This window comes from Rutidosis leptorrhynchoides, chromosome 10 (genome assembly GCF_046630445.1).
Source record: "Rutidosis leptorrhynchoides isolate AG116_Rl617_1_P2 chromosome 10, CSIRO_AGI_Rlap_v1, whole genome shotgun sequence".
NCBI lineage: Eukaryota > Viridiplantae > Streptophyta > Magnoliopsida > Asterales > Asteraceae > Rutidosis > Rutidosis leptorrhynchoides.
The window spans coordinates 267,053,985-267,064,139 of NC_092342.1; positions in this window are offsets into that span (position 1 = coordinate 267,053,985).

Sequence of the window (10,155 nt, forward strand, 5' to 3'; positions counted from 1 at the left end):
GAAACCGTTTCGTACATTTGTATATATTTAAAATGGCCTTGTTTTTCTGTTAATGATTTTAAACAGACTCCCTTTTTCGGGAACAACAAGAATTTTTAATTGCAGAGACAATTCACCTTACTTTCAAGTGTCAATCATTTTTATTGAACTTTCTTTCAGGCTAGCTCTGGTAGGGCGCATACACACGAACCCACTTTGAGTCGGATCTGAGCTCCAGTAGACAGCGAGACTCTTATTTTTTAGGATTCCGAGGATGGGCCGTCCCATCCTAATATCATTTTTGAGGAGCCGGACGACGAAGCCTCCTCCTCAGATAAAGATGTCTCCACGCAACTCTCCCAGCAATTAAAACTTTATCTATTTCTATTTTTGTTTTCTGGCGGGTTTGCTTGCATTGTCTTATTTGGTCTACGTACCAGAACTGAGAACATTCGAGATTATGCAGGATTATACACGAAAGATATTAAAAGGGGCTTTTTGGTAATTTCACATGGGGGACAAATTTAAAGCCCCAAGATCAGATCTAGATCATCATTTACTCCATTTTCAACCACCTCTTCTCTTCCACTTTAATTCTAGAGAGAGAGAGAGAGACCCATTTTGTGAGAGAGAAAGCCCAAATCTAAGAGGAAGAAGTTGATTTTGAGCCAACGCGCTTGTGTTAAAGTTGTTCATCTAATCACTAGCTACGTTTTGGTTGTGGTGGTAAGTCATAACCTTGATTTCCTTATTTCAATTGTTCAAAGGGTTTGGGTTAGTGATGAACATAAAACCCATATTTGGTGATTTTGGGTATTCTTGGGTAAGATTGAGTCATGAAGACTTAATAGTAACTAACCCAGGGTTTCAAAATATTAATTGGTAATTATGAGCCTTAAATGGATAGTTAATCTCTAACACACTTGGTTGTCTTTATAAATGAGCGTATTTGGGTGATGAATGACCCAAGTGGGGGTGTTGACCTCGAATTGGGTCAAAAGAGTTTTGAATGACCTAGTGGTGTATAGTTAGGTGATTTAATGCCATGATCACTAGTTTTAGTGATTGTTGGTAGGTTTGGGGCCTATGATTGGTATTAAGGGAACAAAGGCTGAACATTACCCTAAGTGGTCTATTTGGGCGGATTAAGAGTCCCATTTAGATAAGTGTTGATTTTGCGTTAATATCATAGGTGAGTTCGTTGACGGTTGAAGAGCTTGTGGGCTTACCTTCGTTTGGATACAAGGTGAGTGGAATAATTATATGCGTATGTATATAATGTATTTATTTGTATGCTATGGTATGAACCAAAGAGCTGGTAGTGCCATAGTATGTGCGGTTGTGCTATGATGTGAACAAAGAGCCGGTAGCGTCATAGTACGTGTGTTGTAGTGTGAACCAAAGAGCCGGTAGCACTACGGCACGAGTTGTTAGAGTGTGAACCAAAGAGCCGGTAGAACTTTAGCGCGAGTATGACTCGGGTTGTAATGTGAACCAAAGAGCCGATAACATCATAACCGATGCGTATGGTGTGAACTAAAGAGCCGGTAGCACCATGACGCGAGTATGGTTAACCATGGTTTTGTATTGTATTGTAGCATATTGTATTATGTCAATTTTATGCTATTGATTATGCTAATTGCAGTTTTGGAGATTATTAGCTTCGTACTTGAGATGGTATGCTAATTATGTTGCTAGCATGTATGCGGTATGTGCGTAAGTGATTGCAAGTAGGTATATTATATATGTATGTGTATAATTATTGCATTCACTAAGAGTTTTGCTTACCCTCTCGTTGTTTACTCTTTTTAGGCTCCGGCGTGGACAAGGGTAAGGACGTTCGTCTGGATTAATGATCCCGCTTTTGTTATGCTAGGAAAAGCTTTTGGGAGTATAGCTTTTTGAAGTTCGACCTAGCTTTGGGTAGTTTAACCCCAAACACCATGCTCGGGTTTATGTTTGGTATTTAAACTTGTCGGTCGAAACTTATATTTTGAATTGTAATGAGCGAAGATGCTCGGTGATCAAATATTTGAACGGGAGTCTTAAAACTTGTAAACTTTGCCTATTGATGTGGCGTGAAGCCTTCTGAAAGTTTTGGACCTCGTATTTGCAGAAATTTGGCACTTCTGAAATTTTGATAAGTAAGAATCAGCAACCGGAGTGAGCCGCGCCGCGGCCCTTATGGGCGCGCCACGGGCTATAAGGTGTTTTGGATGTCGAGGGTTTAATGGTTCTGACCCATTTGGAATTGAGTTAAGCCTCGCCGCGGGTGGGCTGACCGCGCCGCGGGTTAAGCCTGTCAGGCCAGCATGGCTTGTTCTTTTTTTAAAAAAAAAATATTCCGCGTAATCGATTGTATAACGGGTTGGGTCGTTACATCATCAAAGTTTTTTAGGTCACCATAATTGTATGGAAATGCTCATGCCTATCAGTATGTTGGAGATGATTTCACTTGGTCTGAATTATTTAGGCCAGAAAAAGCTTCCATGGACGAAGTTTGACTGGCATTTTCAAATGGGAGTTCAATCAACAACTTTTTGATTGTCGGAGTATGTTTTCAAGTTGTTTACTTAAGTATTTTGGTCGATTTGTTGGTTTCCAACACATTTAGACTCTACTATGTTCCTGGTTTTGATTCTTCTTTCTTCCTCAACTACTTATTCTCCTTGCCATATTTCATTATCGGCAGTCGTTTCCCTGGTGCCACTGCTAATCCAAATGACCATCTACTTTTCTCCTGCTCTCCGGGCTGGTGGCTCTTCAAATAGTTGAGGCTTTGGGTTTTTAGGATGCTTTGGCATCCATATGTTTCTTGGTAATTTCAGGCGCCAGTGGTGAGTTTTTCAGCCGGATAACCTGCGATATGGTGTCATTTGTTTTGGGAATTGATTGTGATGGGGTTCAGTTTTTTGGGTGTATGTGGGTGAGTCCTAGTTTGGTTTGTTGATTTGATGTGTGGTGGGTTGCAGTTGCTTGAGTTGGTATCTTCGTTGGGGTCTTCAAGTAGGTTTTAGTGTTGTTGGGATGATGGGGATCTTGATTTGAATGCATCAAGTTTTGGTTTTGTTTCTTAGACTTGTTAAGTTAAATAGATTATTTGTAATTGGTTATAATGGTTTGGTCAAAAGTCGTTGGCGTTTTGGTTGTGCATTAGGATCCAAATTAATGGTAGTTTCAAAAGATCATTGGATCTTCAATCTGACAATAGTCTTCCTTTGTAACAAATTTGATCTTTGAATCTTTTTTATTTAAATTCACATTTTTTTGGCAAAAAAAAAAGTGATGTTGCAGATTATGTCGGAAAGTGTTTGACTTGTTCCAAGATCAAAGCCGAACATCAGAAGCCGTCTGGATTACTCCAACAACCCGAAATCCCGCAATGGAAGTGGTAAGGAATAACAATGGATTTCATCACGAAGCTACCGAAGACGGTAGGAGGTTATGATACCATCTGGGTTATCGTTGACCGTCTTACCAAATCTGCTCACTTCCTAGCCATGAAGGAAACCTATACGATGGAAAGACTGGTGCAGCTATACATAAAGGAAGTTGTATCTCGCCACGGTGTACCCTTATCGATTATCTCAGATCGCGATACCCGTTTTGCTTCTAGATTTTGGCGTTCTTTGCAAGAAGCCTTGGGAAAACGTCTCGACATGAGTACCGCATATCACTCGCAAACCGACGGACAAAGCGAACGAACGATTCAGACTTTGGAAGATATGTTGCGTGCTTGCGTTATTGATTTCGGAAAAGCTTGGGAAAAGCATTTGCCGCTAGCCGAATTTTCTTACAACAACAGCTATCATTCGAGTATTAATGCCGCACCTTTCGAAGCATTGTATGGTTGCAAGTGCCGTTCTCCTATTTGTTGGGCCGATGTAGGTGAGAAGCAAATCACCGGACCCGAGTTAGTCCATGAGACAACGGAGAAGATTGTTCAAATTCAAGCGAGGCTCAAGACGGCCCGTGATCGTCAGAAGAGCTATGCCGACCTTAAACGTGGAGTCGTGAATTTCAAATCGGCGACCGCGTTATGTTGAAAGTCGCATCTTGGAAAGGTGTAATCCGTTTCAGAAAACGTGGAAAGTTGAACCCACGATACATTGGTCCTTTTGAAGTCTTGGAGCATGTTGGACCCGTTGCTTACCGTTTGGATCTTCCGACTCAATTGAACTCCGTTCATCCTACCTTCCACGTATCAAATCTGAAGAAGTGTCTTGCAAAACCAGAACTCGTCATACCACTTGAGGAGCTTACAATTGATGACAAACTTCATTTCGTGGAAGAACCTGTCGAAATTATGGACCGTGAGGTCAAGACCTTGAAACGCAACAAGATTCCGATCGTCCGAGTACGATGGAATGCAAAACGGGGACAAGAGTTTACTTGGGAACGAGAGGATCAAATGATTCAGAAGTATCCTCATCTCTTCCCGACTCTACCGTCTACCTAAGCCTAAAATTTCGGGACGAAATTTTCATCAACAGGTGGGTAATGCAACGACCCGACTTTTTCGACTTGATTTTGTGCTTTGTGTTTTCACGAAACTGCGTATTTGTGCGTACTGAGCTATATTATACTCTGGGAACTCCCTACATGTTGACTACTTTCATTTATATGTTAAAGCGTATCATTAAGTACGTAGGATACTTAACTTAATCCTCGGAAGCCTTTATGACCGTTAGTGTCACTTGACGTTTTTAACGAACTGCGTACTGCGTACACATTTAACTTTTGTCGTAATCAGAATATTATGACTACGAAATACTAATTGTTATTTTATAATAATAATTACTTGAGTTTTTGAATGCTTAATTACGCTTAGTAATTTACTAGAGCACACTAGTTAGTCTTGTTGGACTTTCTACCTTGTTGGACCATAGCCCACCCTACACTAGTTAGTGGACTATTTAATTAGCCCAATTATAAGTAACTAGTGACCCATTAATAAGTAAGACAAATGCCCATTTATTAGAGGGAACATGCTAGCATTTTTGTCAAGTATTATCCTTAATGTTGCATGAGATCCTAACACAAGCATCAACTTTAGACAACCATTAACCAAAAAGCAAAAAAGTGTCCCCCTTGTCCCCCTTGGAAACCCACGGACTAACCACCACCACCCTCACCTCACCTCCTATAAATACTAAGCCATTTCCTCACCATTTACACTTGATTTCCATTCACAATTTACACACACTTGTTCATTTATTTTCTCTCTATTCTAAAGCTTGTAAGTATTTTGAATTTCTTTTCTTCTTCTCCTTCTCATCATCACGAGTTCATCATCATCATTAGAAGATCAAGCTTTTTAGCTTTTGATCTTGATTACATCTTGTAGATTCAAACATGGATTTGAAGCCTTCAAGAACATGGAAGAATCAAGCTTTCTAGCTTTGAATCTTCACCTACTTTGTAGATCTAAATCTTTTAGCTTTAATCTTGTTATTTTGTTATAAAGATTCAAACTTGTGTTTGTAATCTTCATGTATCTTAAAGATTCAAGCTTGATGCTTCAAGATCTTCAAGAACACTAAAGATCCAAGCTTTTTAGCTTAGGGTCTCATTATTATGTTAAAGATCTCAGATTTTTAGCTTATGGTCTCATTACTTTCATTATTTTGTTAAAGATCTTAGCTTTATAGCTTATGGTCTCATTAATCTTGTAAAGATTCAAGCTTTCTAGCTTTGTAATCTTATAACTTGTGTGAAAAGGATCCAAGCTCTCTAGCTTAGGGTTCCATCACTTTATTTGATTTAGATTATGTTCATATTTGTTTGATTGAAGTAAAGTTTGTAGCTTTAGTTGTAAATAGAACTTGTATTTGTGTTAAGACTAAGGATATGATGTAACCTTGGTTCATCATCCATCTAAGACTCTTAAATGAGTTGTGTTCTTACTTGGTCTTAACATATTGTGTGTTGATGGTAGAATCTTGGTCAAGGTGATGCTAACCCATCAATGAGTTGTACACTTGAAGCTTACAAGCATCAAGGATGAGAACCGTGATGAGCATCAAGCACCAAGAACCCCACCGGAGCACTTGTTTACTTTTTTCTGGAACTGGTCAGATTCCTGGACTTTTGGAAAATTGATTTTCAGTTAGTTCGTTTCGAGTATATGACTTTTCGTTTAGGTCTCGACTTAATCCGACATACGGTTTAGGATTTATAGCCCTCCGAAAGTCACTACACCGTTGTAACGTTGTGCTGAAATTTCTGACCTACTCGCACTTAAACTGTCACCACGGTCAAACGAAGACGAGTTAGGTTCTGAGAATTGGTCAGCGGTTAGAGGACTCATATACGGAGCCATATCCACTGACCACCAATCTTTTCGTTTTGTATAAGAGGTCGTAGAAGCTGACCGAAGTCAGCCTATTGTTTCCATCTCTATTCTTGTCAAACTTACTTAGCTTTTATGATGATGAATGATGATGATGATGACACTTAAACTTAATTTATTCACTTTTAAACTTATTGGGACAACATACTGACCTAGTGACGTTTGACTTAGGTTGACGACCGTGTAAAGATCCTGTTGTTGACGAATCGTACACGATGGTTTTGTACGGGGCGTCACAAGTGAGGATGTCGAGTTTACAGCCAAGGTTGAGGCCATTATGCAAAGGCGTCATGCGGCCTTTCTAGAGGATGTTAGGAAGATGTTCTTAGATTCAATTGATGAGCAAGTAGTCAATCTAGTCAAGGAACAAGTTAAGATTGTTCTTCAAGAGGATAACGTTGGAAGGCAAGACTTCCACTATAAAAATTTCAAAGATGCTCAACCTCTTACCTTTGAGGGTGAACGAGACCCGCTCAAGAGTGCTCGTTGGATCTCCGACATGGAGGGGGCTTTTCGTACTAGTGAGTTCCCTCTCGATAAAAGGACAAGGTATGGTAGTAGCATGATGAGGGGGTGATGCCAAGTTGTGGTGGGATGCGAAAATCTGACTTTATGGCAAAGAACAAAGTATGAGTTTGACGTGGGACGAGTTTAAGGAGGAATTTTTCAAGGAGTGCCGAACTTCGGCCGATCTTTCAAGGCTTAAGGATGAGTTGCGTACTTTGAGGCAAGGGTCAATGGATTTGAACACTCTCAAGTCCACTTTCTTATCAAAGACCCAATTTTGCCGGAGTATGTCGGAAATGACCATATGTTGAAAGAAGATTTCTACCGAACCTTGAATGATAACTATCAAGAAAGGATTAGTAGGAATTTGTCAAAAACTTTTGATGAGTTGTTTGATATCGCTAAGGGTTTTGAGTCGCTTGCTCCGAGAAAGAGTGACTTCACCTTTGGCAAAAAAAATTTGAAGCTACTAGCCACTCGAACAAGAAGAGTAGGAGTGTGACCGAGAGCGTCGGTAGTGTGAAAAAGGGGGCTTCTAAGAGTTTTGGACCCACGTGCTACAATTGTGGGCGACAAGGGCACATGGCCCGTGATTGTACGAACTCATCTTCCAACAAAATTGTTTGTTTTAATTGTAATAAAGAGGGTCACCGAAGGACGAAATGTCCCGATTTGAGGGGTGAACAAGTAAAGAGGCTAGAAAAGGCGGCGGGGACGGCGAGGGGACGAAATTACTTAATGACCCATAATGAGGCCAAGCAATCAAACGAAGTTGTCTCAGGTACTTTCATGGTTAACTCTAATCCGACAAGGATACTATTTGATAGCGGTGCTAATTTATCGTTTGTGTCTCCGCGTTTTGTGTCTAAGCTTGATAAACCTTAAGCTAAGTTAAGTCATCCGGTAGAAGTTGAAATAGCGGATGGTAAGACGGTGCTAGGGTTTGATGTTTGTAATGATTGTGATATTGTGTTTGGTACCGAAACGTTTAAAATTGATCTTATCCCGATGATATAACGACCCTCATTTTTCCATTATATATTTTTCCAATATTAAATGCCCAAACAATATAATCAAAACTTAATGATTAAACTTTAATCAACAATTGTTAAGTATTAAGAGTTAGAAAACATATTAATTAACTTTGTGCAATAATTGACAAGTTAATAAAAGATGAAAATAATAAACTGTTAGTCGACACTCACTGCTAATTAAAATTTATGCATTTATGTAATATTATAACTGATAACCTATAAGTAATAAATAAAAATTGACATTTATATAAATAATAAAACAATTGAGAACTAAATATATACAAGTCATGAATTAGTAAAAAGAAAATAATACTTATCATGTAGTAAATGTAAAAAATAATAATAGTAATAATAGTAATAATAATGAGACTAAAGAATCTTAAACAATTACATCCTTATGTTGACTAAAAATTAAAATAATATATATATAAACTAGTACCACCTATTGTTGACTAAAAATTATAAAATAAAATAAAATCATTAATTAGAACATCCTTATGTTGACTAACACTCTAATACTTGCACTATATAAACTCCTAGTTTCTCATTCACAAATCACACCAAAATCCTCTCTCAAAAACAATCTCTCCCTCTCCCTCTCTTGTGGTATTCGGATCTTCAAGCTTGTTCTTCGTGTTCTTCAAGAATCTTCAAGGAGTTCTTCAAGATTTTTAAGGCTTTGATCTTCCATCTTCATCGTGTTCATCTTTTCTTTGTTAATTATCTTGAATCTTCAAAGGTATAACATAAACCCTAAACTATTTACATAAACTTTAATCTTTGTTAATTCATATTCATATTATAAACTTGTTATTCATAAGTATATACATAAACACTCCTAGATTTATATATACATATATACATGTAAAAAAAATATATTTTTATGTATATATACGAATTATATATACATATACATATTAAAACCTTAAACCCTAATACTACTTATACTAGTACTTAACATGTATACACTATTACTATTACTAGCACCTATAACCTACTACTTATATTGTAGCACAAAAATATTTTGGGATATGTATTAGAGATGTATAGATCTTCGAACTTTCTTGACGAATGGTTTCTACGAGATTCTAGGCAGAGGGTTTGGACTTCCGATTTAAAGGGTCCTATGGCTCAAGCCCCTAGATCTAAATTAGCCATTCGAAGGGAAAGGGGTGATTGGAAGCTTATCTAATACGGCAAGTATCCTAAAATGAAAAACACTCATAAAAGTAGAAACTCTATAGTCATAGAAACTTAGTAAAATAAGAAACTTTCTAAAAATGGAAACATTATAAAAATAGTAACTTACTAGGAATAGAAACTTAGTAAAACAAACTATACTTAAACACATACTTAAACTTAAACATGGGCAAAACACTTAACTACTCTTAAATGTCAATAGGTTGACTTTCCTGCTCACTCGTTCAACTCTTTATTCCGAGGAATAACTCTCTCTCTACTTACTAAGGTGAATTTCATAGCCCCACTTTTTACTATTTCATTACTGTTTTAAAACTATGGGGTGAGACACATGCTTGCTTTTAAATTTTTACCATGCAATATTTTAATAACTGTTTTACAATATTTATATACGTGAATTCATAGCCCCATTTTTTACTATTTCATAACTGTTTTATAACTTTTGGGGTGAGAATACATGCACAACTTTTATAACTGTTTTACACGTATTAACTATTAAACTATGATATGTTGGGCTATGACTAGCAAGCCCCCAACCGATAAGTATAAACGATAACTTGTTACGGGGTAAACTTGAAAGTCTAGTCTAAATATCAGTACTTACACGTATCAACTATTAAACTGTGATATGTTGGGCTATGACCAGCAAGCCCCCAACCGACAAGTATAAACGATAACTTGACACGGGGTAAACTTGAAAGTCTCGTCTAAATATCAGTACCAACTGTTAAAACTATGCTATACCCGGCTATGTCCGACTAAGTCCCTACAGTGATATTTTTAAGTGCTGCGACATGCTTATTTATTGGGGGTAGGCCTATCGGGAGTAACGTCCCCGATACATTTGATGTTCTCTTTGTATTGCTTGATAATGAAATTAAACCGACAAGTAGAACTAACTTGTCATGGGGCAAACTTGAACGTTTAGTCTAAATATCACGCACTGGCATAACTTTTTGATCCTGCGGGAGATCAACCTTACAAATTAAATCTTGTGGTCTAAAACAAACGGTCAAACTTATTTGTTAAACCTATGAACTTCACTCAACCTTTTGGTTGACACTTTAGCATGTTTTGTCTCAG